This window comes from Pinus tabuliformis, chromosome 8 (genome assembly GCF_031772625.1).
Source record: "Pinus tabuliformis cultivar Carrire ecotype Pingquan chromosome 8, CPIR1, whole genome shotgun sequence".
Lineage (NCBI taxonomy): Eukaryota > Viridiplantae > Streptophyta > Pinopsida > Pinales > Pinaceae > Pinus > Pinus tabuliformis.
In genome coordinates, this window is record NC_142294.1 from 859151088 (window position 1) to 859168627 (window position 17540).

Here is a 17540-nt window from a genome sequence, read left to right on the forward strand (position 1 = left end):
ACAACTACTCAACTGACAAATAAGGAAGGATACAAAGGCAACATCTGATCAACCATATATATTTATATATATAACCAAAACACATATACCAAACACAACTACTCAACCAAAAATAAGGAAGGATACAAAGCCAACACCTGATCAACCATATCCCATGTAGCTTCATCGGGCCCAAAGTGCTTCCACTACACTTTAACCTGCTCTATTGCTCGGTTTTGAAGCATGAGCTGTTTCCGCTACAATATGCATTGTGGCTCTTGCTAGAACTCTCCCTTTGGTTCCACCTGTAATACAAACCAATCAATAACATGATCAAAATCCTGTACAATATCTCTTAAGCAATGAAACATGGAAAACATCATGGAATTTTACTGTTGGTAGTAGTGCAAGTATGTAGGCCACTGGAGGTTGTGGGTTCCTCTCAATCTCCTCGCAAGGATCTCAAATGGCCCACAATACCGAGGTGCCAACTTGACACATGACCCAAACCTCAAGGAGCTCCTCTTGGGTTTGATGTGCAAGTACACATGCTCCCCAATCTGAAACTCCTTGAATGCTCTGTGCTGATCCATATAACTCATCTTCCTGTCCTGTGCTGCCTTCAAATTCCTTCTAATAACTTGCATCTCCTTCTCCATCTCAAGAAACATATCCGGTCCAATCAACATGCTATTAACTGGATCACTCCAAGTGATAGGAGTATTACAACTCTTGCCATAAAGAACCTCAATTGGACTCATCTTCAAGGACTCCTGATACCCATTGTTATATGCAAACTCTACCAGTGGAAGATACTCCTCCCACTTTCTCTGCTAATGCATGACATACATCCTCAACATATCCTCAAGAATCCCGTTAACTCTCTCTATCTGTCCATATGTATGTGGATGATAAGATGTACTAAAAGATAACTATGCCCCTAAGCCTGAAAAAACTCCTTTCAAAACCTAGAATTGAACTTGGCATCTCTAGGTGATATCATATTATTTGGAACACCCATGCAACCTCACTATCTCCTTGATGAATATATGAGCTACCTCACTAGATTAATTAGTAGACTTCACTGCAATGAAGTGAGATACCTTCCTCAACCTATCAACCACAACCATGATGGGATCATGTTGGATCGATGTCCTTGGAAATCCTGTCATGAAGTCCAAGTAAATGAACTCCCATTTCCATTCTAGAATCAGAATAAGCTACAATAAACCAACTGGATTCTTACACTATTCTTTCACGTACTGACAATCCAAACATCTTGCAACAAAATTACCCACTTCTTTCTTCAAGTTAGGCCAATAATAGAACTTCTTAACAATTGTCAGTCTTTTGGTATCCTGGGTGGCTTGAATATGACTTGACATGAAACTTCGTCAAGATAAAACTCTTGAGTTTACTGCTATCTGGCACATAAATCTTGTTCCTAAACCTGACCAAGCCCTATGAGGTGATACTCCTCATATATATCACCTTCACCCTGTTATGGAAATATTTGCTTCAACCGCTGGTGCTTCTCATCATGCTATCATGCTTGCAAGATTTGCTCGTGCAAATTTGTCTCATAAGAGCTCACAACTAGAATATGATTCACCTGCAATCTCCTACTGAGAGCATATGCAAACTTTCTCTCCTTTCCCTTAATGTACCTTATCTCAAAATTAAACTCACTAAGGGTAGCCAACCATCTCGCTTGATTGACATTCAAATTGGGTCGGTCAAAAAAATACCTCAGTCCATTATGATCACCCATCAAAACAAACCTCCTGCCAAGGAGATAACGTCTCCACATCTTCAATGCATGAATGATAGTTGCCAACTCAAGATCACAAGTCACATAGTTCTTCTCATGCTCATTCAACTTCCTTCATTCATAAAAAGCCACCTGTCCTTCCTACATTAGGACTCCACCAAGTCCCTCTTTACATACATCTGCACAAACCACAAACTCCATATCAAGATCTACAATCTTTAAAACCAGAGAATTTGTAACCAAATGCTTCAACTGCTCAAAACTAACTACACACTCCTCAGTCCATTCAAAATTATTTCCTTTTTTCTGCAAAGATGTAATAAGATAGCCAGTCTTTGAGAAGTTCCTAATGAATCTCTTGTAATAACATGCTAGTCCCATGAATGATCTGACCTCATCCACATTCCTAGGAGTTGGCCACCTCATGATAGCTTTAATCTTTTTCGGGTCCACTACCATCCCTTCCTTAGAGACAACATGTCCCCAGTAATGAATTTGAGACTGAAAGAAACTACACTTGTTGAGCTTGGCATACAACTGATGCTCTCTCAACAATCTCAACACTGCTACTAGGTGCTCTGCATGCTCTTCCTCATTCTTCGTATATACCAATATATCATCAACAAAGACTATCACAAAATTGTCCAGGTAAGGTCGCAACGCAATGTTCATCAAACACATGAAGGTGGATGGAGAATTAGTAAGACCAAAAGGAACCACCACAAACTCATAATGCCCATACCTCGTGTGGAATGTAGTTTTGTAGATGTATTCTTCTTTGGTTCACACTTGATGATATCTCGATCTCAAATAAATATTCAAAAACATTGCTTCTCCCTTCAACTGATCAAACAAGTCATCAATCCGTGGAAATGGATACCTATTCTTGATGGTCACTTTGTTCAATTGCTTGTAATTAATGCAAAACCTGAGAGTACCATCCTTCTTCCTTACAAACAATACTGGTGCACCCCAAGACGACACACTTGGCCTTATGTATCCTATATTAAGAATTTATTTAAGTTGCAACTTCAGTTCCACCAACTCCAAAGTGCTCATCCTATAAGGTGCCTTAGATGCTAGTGTTTCTCCTAGCATCAACTCAATTGAAAATTCCACCTCTCTATAAGGAGGAAAGTTTGGAATATTTATAGGAAACAAATCCTAAAATTGTTGCAAGACATGATACCTCTTCAAGACTTTCTCATCCTCAACATCCTTCCCTTTGTCACTGGAAATATGCACTGCAAATAATAAACATCCTTTCTTATGGTTGCGCTTTGCTTGCATAACTGTAACCATTCTCACTGATGTATACTTCTTCTTTTCTTGCAAGAATCTCTTTTCTCCATCATCATTTAGGCACTGTATGGCCTTGTCATAACAGTCTACCTTGGTCCTGTGAATGAAAAACTAGTCCATGCCCAAAAGCATGCTATATGAACCCAAAGGAAGCACATTCAGATGTGCTAATGTAGGCATACCATTAAACTCAAATGCACAATATTTCACCCAACAACGAACTCTTCTCTTGGTCCCCATAACTAATTGCACCATCCAAGATTCTGCATGCACTTCTTTATTCAAGCAACACTTATCCACTAGGTTAGGGTTGATATAAATATAATTCAATCTGGGATCCATTACAAGGAAAATACCTCATGGAAGAGGTTTTTGCAGAAACCCCTATAAAAATAGCCCAAAAATCCATTTGCAGTGGAGGTCACTAACAAAGGTGGGTGGGTGGATGTTTTTTGGATGACGCGTATAAAATATACAAACACACCAGTGATTTACTAAACATACAAGCATCAATGCTTCATATAACATGGTGCATTGTGGAAAATTTATTTTTATAAAAAAAACATTGTGCGCTAAATAACATAACACACTGGTGCTTTAACAATAGATAACATTGGTGCCCTTCATGTAGACCAATGACCCGATGCATACCACTAAGGAGTACCGCTGTAGTTTTAAATTTCAAAAAAATGTGGTGCTATTTTCCAACGACACTCCAATGCGGTAAATGTACTAAAATGCCCTAGGGCTTCTTCTAAAGAGCACCGCTATGCGTTTTTAAATTTCTAAAAATAGAGGTCTATAGTAAACCCACAACACTGGCGTGGTACATATATAGAAATGTCTTGTGGCGTCTCGCGAAATGCACTACGATATTTTTTAATTAAAAAAAAAGCATAGTGCTTTTGGATAGATCCTACCTCGGTGTGGTTAACTAATGCATTGAAGGAGGGTTAAATAAAAAACCCTCCTGGCCGTAATTTTCATTTTTATCATCTACAGTGTGGGAGAGCTCTGAAGCACCAATGCCACTCTTGCTACATGCAAGCACCCTGATTTTTGTGCTTCGCTTTCTCACCATCTTTTCATACTGTGCTCACTATTTGAGTTTTCAATTTTTTCAAATGGTGTAAAATTTGTTTTTCTTCATTACGTGTCCACAATGCCTCCTCGAAGACCAAATGTCCAGGTAGTGTCTATGTTTCTTTGTAATATAGGTTTTTAGCAGATTAGAATTACAAATTAGATTAATTTTCCCGCTTTTTTTGACAAAAAAAATAAAAATTCACTGCGTGGTGCATTTGACATGTTTAGCTTGCACCAGGCAACGTACCCTATAAATTTACAGGGTGAACCACATGTCAGTGCATGAACATAACACACCGCAGTTGTTGCAGTGCGTTTTGTAAATGAAAACACACTAGGAAAGATACGATAAATTGTATGTCGATGTGTCACACCTGGTGTGTTTATATTTACCAATCACACCACAAAAATAATATTTAAAAATATAGCTATAGTTCAGTGCATTCGATATCCTGAACGTTCCAAACTAGTGCGAAAAGATTATACGTTCACACACAAGTGTGCTGCACCGCTATCAAAAAATTAAATATGTGAACCAATAACGATGCAATATAATTATGTACAGACCCATAGTGGTTTAGTAATAGCTGAGAGCGCATTCACATTGGTGCATGACTGTGTTTCATGTGCATTAATGCTTTTTTTTTTAATTGAAACCTATGTTTCCATATTTATAAATACATATTTCATTTAATAAAAAAATGTATTTTATGTATGAGGTTAATGTATTTTATATTTCAATCATGTAACAAAAATGTCAGCAAAGGGAGAAACAACAGAAACAAGAGCAGCATGCAGACCCATACAATATGGTCTGAACATGGCAGGCCAAAGAGAGGGAGAGATATTTATACCCTCTCCCTATAACTGCAATGACCCGAGTGCTCTTGAGGAATGTAGGTCTCCTTAAGTAGTATGAGGAGGATACATACCTTAAGGTGCACTCAGTTTTATTGGTGCATTTGATCCGCTGATGGAGTGCCTAGGAGCAGGGTTTTTGTGTTGGTCCTACAACGTGTTATAGGCCCACTTAGGAAGACATATACTTTCTTTCAATGATATGTGCCTCCATAAAAAATATGAAACATTTTTAAATATATGCATGGGATCTAGTAAGTGGGAAACCTTAAGATGCTCCCAAAATGGGAGCTCATAAAAGACATATTTCCTTTTCATCCCAATGGGACATTTCTCAACATAGGTGTTGAATAATTATGGATCATCAAACATAGGCTTCCCATTTGAATCGAACATTTATGCAAACACCTTCTCCTTCTCTCTCTCATATTCTCTAAGCCATTTAGGTGATGTCATTATTTGAGACCTTTGGGTTCTCTTTGGTTTACCATTGAAAGCGGATGTTTCTCTTATGTAAGGGTGTTATTTTAGGAGGAATGCCCTGGACAAGTCATACACTGGCTTTCATAGGTGGTCAGACCACCTACCCTTCAGAGAAGGTCCACAACATTTACATCCATGATACCCTTTTGTTACAAGACCCACGATATTATTGTATACAAGCCAGTGTGTTAGCAACCATGAAGATCTGAAAAATTGCAGCGAATTAAATTCATATGCAAAATAATATTATTACTAAACAAATCAATAAGAATGTAATTTACCAGAGAAAACTCCTAAGCCTAGATAATCATGTATGGTGTAAGCACATATGCCATACAACGTAAAACTCTTCTCTATTGCGATGGGTCTTGATACATCGTACACATGTATCCCTTCCCATAATTCCTTCAATTCATATACTAATAGTTGTAAGTAGACATCCATATTCTTCACTTGTCTTCTACTAGGGACTATGAGAGCCAACATAAGATGTTCATTCTTCACGGACAACCATGGGGGGATATTGTTATTGATCACTACTACATGCCAAACATAATAGTTGGTGTTTTGGAGGGAATATGGGTTGACGCCATCCATGGCTATGCTGAGTCGTAGACTTCGTACTTCATCCTTGAATTTTTCAGGCCATGTATCCTCTATATGCTTCATGGCTATTGAATCTGTTGGGATTCACATAACTCTTGACTCACTTTTGTGTGAGGCATGCCATCCCTACAACATAGCTAATTCTTTGCAATGAAAGAGTCTTTGAATCCTTGGGATTATAGGTATGTGCCTCAATATCTTATGAGGAGGACCATGTGATTTACCCATTTTTTTTTGAATTACGGTACTTGTCATGCCCACATTTCAGACATATCTCTTTGTCTGCATATTCTCCTCTATATAGAATACAATCATTCAGACATGCATGATATGATATGTACTCAACACCCAACATTTTCAACAATTTCTTTGCCTCTTCATAGCTACCCGACAAGTCATTATCACTTAGAAAAACCTTATCTTTGAATATCTCACAGTTGGTGGAGAATATAATTGTAGAATGCCAATATTTAACATTCATAAAATCAACTATTTTTAAATTTGATTGTGTGACAAAATATAAGGAACTTGATCGATCATGCAAGTCAATCACCTCAATATTGTCGAGAAACATGCATTTGACATGCCAAAATTTTCGTTCATGTTGTAACAACATCATTGTCCCCAGCTGAGCAGACTTTGACTTGCTGCCAGGTCCAAAGAGAGGGGTGGTGGAAGCAGATTTCAGGCTTTCAAATAAGGTATCAATGATAAAAGGATCATTCCCTATCTCATCATTCTAGAATTCATCTAACAACATTGCCTCCATGGGATTCATATACCATAAGTAATCATCCATACCAACCTCCATTTGATTGCCTCCATTGCCAATTTGTGATGAAGAAATACTATTTCTGTAGTCATTTCTAATTGGTGAATTTGGACATAGTGGGATTGAATAGGTGGTTGATTCAATTATTCTTTGTATGCTTCCTCTTCAATTCTTGTGTTGAAAATGCAACAAGATGATGGAGCTTAGTGAAAAGAAGTCGCCTTCACTAAGTGGGCCCGCAGGCTATTTTTTGGCGCAAAGTCTATTTTTAGACATATGGATCATGGTCTATGAGTTGCAGGATGCTATTTGTGGATGATTGTTCATGTTGGTAAAAATAGATGGACTTATATTTTTAGACATGTGGGCGGAGTCTATTTTTAGACTACTAGGCTAAAAATAGAACAGTCGAATATTATTAGCTCTTAATAATATTTGGACTATAAACATTATCTTATCCTCTTGGAGCACTTCAGTTCGAGCTATGGATGTGGCACATGAAGATGTCAGAAGGAAATACGCTTTTCTTATGGGTCAGTTGAGCTATTGCATGATGGACTTCAGTTAGAACTCAATTGATTGAGTTTGGTGGAGTTGATTGAGGAGTTGATGGAGTTGTGTTCAGTTTGACTTGGTTGAACTAGTTGTATTTAGTCTAACTGCAGAATGCACTAGTGATGGGTGATGTGAATTAATTATTAATTAATTCACTAATTATTAACTCATAAATCAACTAAAGAATACATCAGTTAACTCAGTGCATGGACAGTTCAGTGGAGACAAGTGTTAGAGGTGAGTGAAAGGGCAAGACAACTGTCAGTTGTGACTATAGTTGTGCATGAGATTTGCAAAATCAATGGATTGAGTATTGCCAATGAGGATTGCGTGGTTCAGCCAAGGGAAATACGAGTTTGGATCAACCATTCTCATCTATTCTCATGCAGGATTGCACAGTGGAGGCATGCAAGCAGCGGAGGAGATTTGAACCTGTGATTGATTCAGATCTGAGCTAGTTTATGTGTAATAGGTGGAGATAGTACTGAGTACTTGTGAGGAGTATTGTACTATGTATTGTTACATGTTCTCTATCATTATAATATATAGATAGTGTGGGGTTTTCAGCTGTATGCTTTCCTCGGGTTACATATTGTGTTAATGTGCGCATGCAATTGATGTTTCATTGTTTTTAATTTCGCAAAATTGATGATCAAAGTAGAGGAGGTTATGTATTATGCATGCATTTCGCAAATAGTGTATAATCAAGATAATCTCCATGAATAAGTGTCATATTATTCAAAATTTCTACATGGTATCGGAGCCAAGTTGATCATCAGATCTATTATTCAGAAAGTGTTTACATTTTATTTCTTCAGGCAGAGTCTGTAATCGGTCCAGGTAGCCTCTGGATTCATCCTTCTTTTGGAAGGTGAGATATCCGGTGAATGCCCATACAATCAATCTCTGTATGAGAAATACTTTGTTCTCATGAATTTTAGATCAGAAGCGGTTGAGTTTTGAGCTGGTGGAATTCAAATTTGCAACATTGTTTTCTTGGTGTCAAAGTTGAAATGTCTTTCAACGGATTGCGATTGAAGTATGCTCTTGAAGGCAACTCGAATTATATTGCATGGAAAGACAGGATGGAGGCAATGTTAGATGAAAATGGGTTGAAGGATTTCATAGAGGCTGAGGTCCCAAAGCCTACTGATGCTGCTCACGTTGAGGCTTGGCAAAAGAAGACAGCAAAGTGTCGAAGGATTCTGTTGGAGGGCGTGAAGGATCACATTGTATCCAGCCTGCATGGAAAGGTTTCTCCATACTTTATGTGGAAAGCGTTGATAGATTTATTCCAAAGCAAGAGCGACCAGAGGAATTTGGCGCTCAAGGATAAACTCAGAAACATTAAGTGTGAGAATGGAGACAGTATGCCTAGGTATCTCACGAAGTTCACCCAATGCCGGGATGAGCTGGGAAGTGTGGGGGTGACTGTCGATGATGAGGACCTGGTGAGCTTGGCTCTCCTTGGTCTTCCGAAGAGTTGGCATTCCTATCATCACTCTGTCAATGGTTGGGAGAAGTTGCCAGGATGGGAGAGACTTTGGTCGGATCTTGTGCAAGAGGAGATCAGACGGAATACCAGGGACATATCTTCATCAAAGGAATCTGATGAAGAAAATTGTGCTTTGGCTGCCAAAGCAAAGAAGGGGAAGGAGAAGGGTTCTCTTTCTGAATCCAGTTCTTCCAATGATGGGAGGAAGGTTGACAAATCAAAAGTGCGATGCTTTCGTTGTCATGAGGTGGGCCATTATGCTGCAAATTGTCCACGGAGGAAATCCAAGAAGGGATCCGGGGAAGGATCTGAAGGTGAGGCACTTGATTCACAGTTTGAATTGGATTTCACACTCTTTGCATGCATGGTTTCATCCATGGTGGGAAGTGGTTGGTTTCTTGATAGTGGAGCTTCTTTCCACATGACCGGTGACAACAGTTTGTTCAGTACTTTGGAGGAGAAAGATCTCCAGATACTCATAACGATGGGTAATGATGAGAAGTATAGTGTCTCAGGTGTAGGCACGATTATTTTTCAGAGGGAGCATGGAGATTGCCTTACCTTGACCGATGTCAAGTATGTACCAGGATTGGAGAGAAACTTGGTGTCGATCGCGATGCTGGAAGATAGAAGCTATGATGTAGTCTTCAGTAAGGGAAAGGTTTTCCTTAGACACATCATCACTAGACAGGTGAAGCAGATTGGTTCACGGGTCAAGAACCTGTATGCTATTGAGGTTTAAGATGCATGCAAAGCCTTGAGCAGCGAGGCAACTGATGGAGACTTGGTGGTTGAGAGGGAGCGTATATTACCTCTAAACATGCAGAGCCAGAAGAAGTCTCAGACGATTGTGGAGGAGCCACGATTGGTGCAACAACTTCAGGAGGTTGTGGAGCAGCCACAACAAGGGAAGCTGAGAGGAGATCGAGTAGAGACATCTACTCATGTAGAGACCTCTACTAGGGGGAAACTTCGAGCCAGGTGGGCTGAGGGATCACATGCAGCCATACCTCCAGGTAGGAGGTGGGGCGATATAGAGTGATCGTCCCAAGGAGGAGGGGCATGATCCTTGAAGTACCAACCTCTTGGATGAGACCTTGCTACGGGAGCCCCGATGTGGAGTAGTAGGAACTGACTGATTGGGTAGAGACAGATGCGGATGGAGCAGCAGAGAGAGCGACAGTGTAGGGAATCCCAGGACAACGCATAGCTAGCAGGCTGCAACAATGCGAGAGGCACAAGTGTTTTTCACAGTGCTAGGTGGCACAGAGAAGTGTGCAATCGTGCGAGATGCATGGAGATGTTGCAGTAGCGCAGATTTCAAAGAGGGAGCACTTGTCAGCAGCAGGTAGAGCTTTAGCATCAAAGTATGTTCCTAGCCCAACAGAGTGGTCAGTTGGGAGTGTTTTTGTTCCAAGTGTTGTTGGAGCAAGTGGACCGGGCAAATGTGTTGCATGTAGAACATTCCAGAGTTGTAGGATAGGGGTTGAAGATAATCCATATCTTGTTGAGAGGGAGTGTTTAAAATGCAACAAGATGATGGAGCTTAGTGAAAAGAAGTCGCCTTCACTAAGTGGGCCCGCAGGCTATTTTTTGGCACAAAGTCTATTTTTAGACTATGTTTATTTTTAGACATATGGATCATGGTCTATGAGTTGCAGGATGCTATTTGTGGATGATTGGTCATGTTGGTAAAAATAGATGGACTTCTATTTTTAGACATATGGACGGAGTCTATTTTTAGACTGCCAGGTTAAAAATAGAACAATCGAATATTATTAGCTCTTAATAATATTTGGACTATAAACATTATCTTATCCTCTTGGAGCACTTCAGTTTGAGCTACGGATGTGGCACATGTAGCTGTTAGAAGGAAATACGCTTTTCTTATGGGTCAGTTGAGCTATTGCATGATGGACTTCAGTTAGAACTCAAGTGATTGAGTTTGGTGGAGTTGATTGAGGAGTTGATGGAGTTGTGTTCAGTTTGACTTGGTTGAACTAGTTGTATTTAGTCTAACTGCAGAATACACTGATGAGTGATGTGAATTAATTATTAATTAATTCACTAATTATTAACTCATAAAGCAACTAAAGAATACATCAGTTAACTCAGTGCATGGACAGTTCAGTGGAGACAAGTGTTAGAGGTGAGTGAAAGGGCAAGACAACTGTCAGTTGTGACTATAGTTGTGCATGAGATTTTCACAATCAATGGATTGAGTATTGCCAATGAGGATTGCGTGGTTCAGCCAAGGGAAATACGAGTTTGGATCAACCATTCTCATCTATTCTCATGCAGGATTACGTAGTGGAGGTAGGCAAACAACGAAGGATATTTGAACCTGTGATTGATTCAGATCTGAGCTAGTTTGTGTGTAACAGGTGGAGATAGTACTGAGTACTTGTGAGGAGTATTGTACTATGTATTGTTACATGTTCTCTACCATTATAATATACATATAGTGTGGGGTTTTCAGCTGTATGCTTTCCCCGGGTTACATACTGTGTTAATGTGCGCATGCGATTGGTGTTTCATTGTTTTTAATTCTGCAAAATTGATGATCAACGTAGAGGAGGTTATGTATTATGCATGCATTCCATAAATAGTGTATAATCAGGATAATCTCTGTGAATAAGTGTCATATTATTCAAAATTTCTACATCTTGCTCTTAATGCAACCTTCTCTCGAGTTAACATTGTAGTGAAGTGCTTTGGAAGATAGTAGGTGGGTCGCTCATCATCACTAGAATCCTAATTTCAAAAAAATTGAACGTCATTAGTACAATATCAATGATATTAGTAAGCACATAAATGCAATTGGTTTATTGAAATTACATTATACCAAACAATTATTACCATCGTTGACCCAGTATTGCGGTTGGAAGATGCAATGTTCCAATTGGCAGGGTGAAGAGGCTGTCCATTTTCATCTACAAACTACTTGCGATATGCTACTCTTGATAAGAGATTTCGATGTTTTTTAAAATATGGAGTAATATTTTCTGCATATGAACTCGATTATGAATTAGGTTCCTGTAAATTTAGATACATTTTTATTCAAATTGACATGGATTAAAAAAATAAATTCAATTAGATAATCGAAATATAAATAAAATTTGAACTTATTGGAGATGGAAAGGGAGAACTCTGTGAAGGAATGTGACCAACAATATGGGATGAGCTAGAATTTGAAAAATTGGCGTTTTGATATTATTAATATTTTGTCGCTGCATTTGAGAAAAATTAGAAATAAAAATTTGTATGCATATCCAAAATTAAACTCAACAATCATATAACCACAATTTGAATTTCAATATAGTTTTCAAACCATTTTTCAAGAATAAGGTGACTTTAAGTGGAAAATGTATACTATGAACTACTATAATTCATGTGGATGCATTCTAAAGGATAATTTGAGATTGATATTCTATTTTATTTGAAATTAAAATTTTAGATAGCTTTTAAACCAATCCAGTGTGCTTATTTGAACAAATCGCACAAAGAATATAAAACATTAACAACACTGGGGCGTTGAAATAATACCCGCACCGATTTCTGACATTCTGAAAAAAAATATGTTATCATATCGGCGCTCTTTTACAAAAACACACCGATGCATTTAAAAAAAAAGCACCACTACACACCCATTTCCAAATTTTCAAAAATAAAAATGAATTCAACCAACTCAGTGCTCTTATAAAAATTAGAGCAATGATGTTTTTAAATAGAAACTACACTATTGTGTTAAAAAAATTAATCGCACCATTTTTGGATTTCGAAAAAAAAATGTATCATGTTGGCGCATTAAAAAAATTGGCGCCATGGCAATATCGATGCGCTTTTTTTATAAGCGCATCGATTTGGAGAAATTGAAAAAAAGGCCATTTTTTTCTTTTCTTTTTTAAAATTAAAAAACGAGTGGCAATTGATTTTTCGAAATCTAATTTCATAAAGTATTTGAAATAGTAAATAGTTATTCATCATTTCATTATTTTACCCAAAATTTCAAGTGAGTGGTTTGCAAGAGAGACATACTAGGAGCATTGTGCAACAACATAATACTTTGGAACAACAGAACTATTTAAAAGATCAGAAATTGAAATGTATGGTGATTTAGTCAAAAACCTACATAGTAAATTTTTTAAATTTTATTGTTTATTTTACTAAAAGAGAGATCATTTGCAAGAGAGACATACTGAGAGCACTATGGAGTTGAAAAATATTTTGGATCCACTGAAATATCAAAAGTTGAAAGGTATGGTGATTCACTCAAAACCCTAGATAGCAAAAATCTTAAATTTTACTATTAAAATATTTTACAATTTCTGTTAGATTTATTCACAATTAAAAATCAAAATAAAAATCTTGTATAATAAATTTTTTACTATAAATATTACTAGTAAAATTGTTTACGATATGCTTTTTTATTTAAATTTAATTAAAATTCAGACAAAAAACAAAAAAAATCAATACTTACCTTAAACCCTTGCTTCTTCCTGCAAAATTTCACCTTAGGGTTTAACTTCCTCTACCACTTCACAATTAGGGTTTTTCAGTTTAAGGATTTTAGATTTAATGGGTTTGTGTACTTACTATATATAGGGTGTTTGACATGTAAAGTAGGGGAATCAATTATTGAATTAGATCTAAACACTATCAACCGTTTTTTTTAAACAAATATATGTTCCATAGTAGCCCTCTAAAATATAACACATCAATGCTCCTTGTGTAATACAACACACCAACATATTAGAACACTCACTATTCTATCTTGTCTGTTAATCGTTGCTCTCGATGTAATATAACACACCAACGCGCCTATTCCAAATAGTGCTGTTAAATCATTTCGGTGCGTTTATCCTTACAAATTGCATCGCAATAATTTAAAATGATTTTTAAGAATTAATTTTCCATGACGGTGCTGAAAAATTAAACTCCCGGTGCATTTAATGTTCTAAACACGTCAGTACACTTATTTAGATAAACACACCAGTTACTAGAGCTTTTTTTGCTGAAAATTATTTGATTTATTTGTAAAATATATTTAATGGCTTCTATATTGAATACTACAGGTTGTATATTGATAAAAAAATGTTGCAGAAGGTATTAAGTACCAAAAATACTGATTGACACATCGATAGCACATAAAAAATTATAGAGAAGACAAAAAAAATTAATATGTTTAAGCTATATGTAAGTTTAACTAATATGTATTAGTTGGTATGTGTCATACAAAACTGCAAAATGAACAAGGTTGATAATATTATTTCTAATGTAAGTGCAGAAGAGTGTAAAAGCCTCATAAGAAATTTGCAGAATGATGAATCAGGTGAATGAAAAAATACCATTCAATATGTGTGTGATTTTTTTGAATTTTCATTAATAATATACTTAAGAATATTAGATAACATGTTTCAAACAATCTATTAATTCATATATGTTTAGTTTTCTATAGGGAGCAACAACGAAGAAAAAAATCAATGTACTTCTAAGAAAAGAAAAATTATAGAACATGTAAATCAATGAATTGGTCCTTAGCTCATCTAGAGTGGTGCTTGACGTTAATGAAAGGGGAGGGGGGAATTTACATAACTATGAGAGATCTAGTGGAATGAACATATAGACGTACTTTCCACTTACAATACGAAAATCAATCCAATGATTATAAGAACCAAATTATATCTAAACTACAAGATGTGTTTCTAGAGCAATGGTCAATGAGACATGTTAGATATAAAATAGAAAAAACATACAACAAAAAAGAATCATTCAAAAGGTAATATTCCTAATTGTATAAAATGATTTTCTATAATTATATGTATATATTACTACAAACCATTAATTTATTAATATAAAGTATTGTTATATTTAGTTTTCATATATCATTATAAAAATAGTTTATTAGTTTTTTGAGGAAGATTATGAAAATCTGAAATGATCAATTCGCTGATATGCAAAACATGCCAATAGGAATGTCCAAAAAAGTGTATAAGGAAATTGTCAAAGAAATTGACTTAATTGCATCACAGGAGGAGCCATCTCAACAACAACGTGCTTCAAATGTATGTATTCATGATTGACTTTGTACATATAAAAAAGTGTTTTAGCATTACAGATTATTTTTCAAGTAATTTCTTGCAGAAAAGAAAACAAGATGGAACTCATTTAACACATAAAACATGACGACAAGGAATAAAAGCTTCGATTTCAAAGTTTGTGAGTAATTGTTAATATTTATTTATAGCAACTCAAAGTGTCATTTTTATATATTTCAAGTTATTTTACAACAACCATCCTTGAATGTCTTCAAATAGGTGCTAACATACAAAGAAGAGCTATCACAAAAATTGATTGACAATGGGTTAAATAAGGGTTGTGAGTATATGTTGGTATATCAAAAATTAATTGTGGAATTTATAAGTATTTATGTTTTTTTTTTTTTTATTTCTTTGAGTTTATAATTAATAAAAAAAATCATTTATATTAAATTATGATTTATAGTGGTGTTTAAAACATGCAGGAAACCATATATGGAACTACGACAACAGAAGACCTATTGCAACAAGGCATGAGACTTGGTTTTGAAACCATGTGCACAATTTATGAGTCATGCTTTGCTATGGTACATTTGTATTCGGTTTACATTATATTATTTATTTCAATTTTCATTATTCTCACCAATGTAGATACACTCATTACAATTTATTTTTATGTTGTAGATGGAACATGAGAAAGAAGAGGAAACAATCTATGCAATCAACAAAACATTCATCTAGATAACCGAAGTCATGGAAGTATCTCAAGAACTGACAACATTTCTAGTGATGAATGATGATCTATTTGGATATCAATGCAAACTGCTATTTTTGAAATAATTGTTTGTGAAAATCAAACATTTTGTTTAATGTAATGGAAACAGTGTCCCAATTGAAAGACAAGGGGTTACCAATAACAATCCCATTTTGTATGACAAAGATTCTCTTATTGATATATAATAAAATACATTTTAATTTATTCTATTGTGTTATCCAATGTCGTTGTGAAATGTTACACTACTGATTAAATATATGGATGGTTAAATATTATAATTATGAGATGTGAAATATGATAATATAACAAATTAATCCAAACATCATATATAAATGGACTAATCAAATTTTAATTTATATGATTTTTTTCATAAGATATATGTTAATTTTTTTGATTAATAATTGATTTAAAAAACTACAATAATTGCACTGTCATAGGTCAATGTTTCCTAAAAAGAGAATCTCATTTAAAAAACTGGTGCGTCTATAACATAAAAAAGCACCAGTGTGTTGTGTTATATAAAAGCACCGTGACAACATATTTTTGCATGTCCGGTGCCTTTTATGAAAACAAGAGCACCGTCGCATTTATCACTTCAAGAAACAATCCTGTTTGAGATTAGTGCCCCAGTGCTTTGTAATTCTTAGAGCACCAGTTCTTTCATATAACTAACTCCCTGATCCTATAGAATATTATTTCTATCCCGATGCTTTATACAAACTAACAACAACGATCCTTTTGTATAAATAATGCACCGGGGAATTTGTACTAACAATACACATCGACGCTGCAAATTTAAAAAAAGCACTGATGCGGTATATATTACACACTGATATTATTTGCCCCGGTGTCATTCCTTAGAAGAATCCTCGAGGGATTTTTTTTATCTCTTAGCACTGATGCGGTATATATTACACACTGATATTATTTGCATTCAACACCTCTGTGATTTTAGTTATGTATGCCACTTGGTGCTTTTATGTATGTAGCACACCGAGACTACTTGTTCCATTAAGTGCATCGATTAAAAAAAAAAGAAAAAAAGAAGAAAAAAACTTTGGCCGCCTAGATTTTTTTAGTTGTGAAGAAGTTTCATTAAAAACTCTGCTAAAACCTCCACTATTCTAAATGAATGTTTTAGCGGATTTTTTTTGACAATTTTTGCCAATTTTATAACACTAAAAAGCTCTGCTAGAAGGCATTTTCCTCTTAGTGATCAATTAAAATAGAAACAACTTGATTAGAAAGCTTATGTTCCATCTCAATATAGATGCCTGATGATCCACCTTCCTATTATATGTTGCTGCATAAATACGAGGAATACTCTGACCAACATCTCCAACCGTCTGTGCCTCCTCAACATTGTAAATCTGAGGCCTGCCACCCTAGTGTGATGTGTACTCACTCCTGCGATGCTATCCACCACAAGTCCAAAACCTCAAAGGATTTGTGCCACAACCCTTATTTTTCTCCTTAGGATGAGACCCATGTCCTCTCTCAAATGCATTGAAATTTTTATAAGGCGCCACATTTTCCTTGTCACTTACATCATGAGGTCTTCCTTGTTTTTGAGGCAACTTTCCTTTAGTCTTTTTCATTCGCTTTCCAATCACACTTGAGATCAGGCTTTCACTTTGAATGCTCATAACAATGCTTCAAATTTTTGATGGCTTCCTCCAATGACTGAGGCTCATCAAACTCAATCCAATCTTTGAATGCTACTGACAACCCACTGATGAAACTTCGAATCTTCACTTTCTCATCCTTAAGATAAGGTACATACCTCAACATCTCCATAAATAAACTAGTATACTCATCAT

At 36.1% G+C, this 17540-nt stretch overlaps 1 long non-coding RNA gene across 1 annotated transcript in view; it reads left to right on the forward strand.

The window, feature by feature from the left end:
* Positions 1–15808, forward strand: part of LOC149238275 (uncharacterized) — a 40749-nt gene extending 24941 nt beyond the window's left edge. Inside the window, exons 2-3 of the long non-coding RNA XR_016245359.1 lie at positions 15431–15532; positions 15630–15808. This is a non-coding gene — a long non-coding RNA (uncharacterized LOC149238275). The remainder of the gene's footprint in view (positions 1–15430; positions 15533–15629) is intronic.
* Positions 15809–17540: the final 1732 nt, after the last annotated feature.